Source organism: Corvus brachyrhynchos, unplaced genomic scaffold (assembly GCF_000691975.1).
Source record: "Corvus brachyrhynchos isolate BGI_N302 unplaced genomic scaffold, ASM69197v1 scaffold245, whole genome shotgun sequence".
Classification (NCBI taxonomy): domain Eukaryota; kingdom Metazoa; phylum Chordata; class Aves; order Passeriformes; family Corvidae; genus Corvus; species Corvus brachyrhynchos.
Genome location: NW_008238988.1, coordinates 7,032,338 through 7,033,634, shown reverse-complemented (window position 1 = coordinate 7,033,634; position 1,297 = coordinate 7,032,338).

Here is a 1,297-nt window from a genome sequence, read left to right as displayed (position 1 = left end):
GACTGCAGAGCTGGGCTGGGCTGGGAGAGGCCCTGGTCCCAGGCTGGCCTGGGCTGAGAGAGCCTGGGGAGCTGAACTTGGCTGTGCTGGGACAGCCTGAGGGCCTGAACTGGGCTGTGCTGGGACAGCCTGCCAGACCGAACTGGGACAGTCTGCGGGGCTGAACTGGGCCATGCTGGGAGAGCCTACGGAGCTGTGCTGGGCAGTGCGGGGCTGGCTCCCCTCACTGTCACCAGCATGGCCATGGAGGAGCCGCTCCAGCCCATCTGTGCTTCCCTTCAGAGGCTCCAGCCCAGGACCTGACCCTGGATTGCTCATGAAGAACCACATGGTCACATCAGCACTGCACTTTACAAGGAAAATGGAAGAGAATCCTGGACGCAGTGACGCAGCGCTATTTGTGAAAAACATGTATTTTTGTACCCCCACAGGCAGTGGTGCAGTATTTGTTGTCTCAGGGCTGGGCAGGGGGGGACAACAAACTCCAACCCTTCTCCTTCCCCAGCTGCGGGCTCTGGACACATTGGACATGGGACACAATGGGATATATAAATAAAGGGATTTATTTCTGTACAGGGATGTATTTCTGCAATGGGGTGGGAAGGAGTGGCTCAAGAGCTGCTCTGCTCAAAGGAACCCGGTGACAGCGGCTGAATGTGAGCCCAGGTGTGCCAAGGTGGACAAGAGGCCAAAGGCACCTGGCCTGGACCAGGAATAGTGTGGCAGCAGGACCTGGGCATCCAGACCATCCCCCTGTGCTGGCACTGCTGAGGGACCTCCAATCTTGGCATCAGCTCTGGGCCCCTCACCTTAAGAGGGACATGGAGGGGCTGGAGCGTGTCCAGGGCAGGGAACAGAGCTGGGACGGGGCTGGAGAATTCCTGAGGGAGCTGGGAAGGGGCTGGAGAGTTCCTGAGGGAGCTGGAAAGGGGCTCAGGCTGGAGCAAAGGAGGCTCAGGGGGGACCTTGTGGCTCTGCACAAGTCCCTGACAGGAGGGGGCAGCCGGGGGGGGTCGGGCTCTATTCCCCACAGACAATAACCCCATGTTATTGTCAAACATGGTCTGGATCTGCTTCATTTCTTCTCAGGAGGAATTTCCCCATGGAAAGGGTGCTCAGGCCTTGGCAGGAGCTGCCCAGGGAGGTCTGGAGTGCCCATCCCTGGAGGTGTCCCAGGAATTCCTGGAGGTGGTGACTTGGTTGAGTGGTTTAAGGGCTACAGCGGCAGTGCTGGGTGGACAGTGGGACTGGGTGATCCTGGAGGTGTGTTCCAAACCAAATGACTCTAGGATGTGTT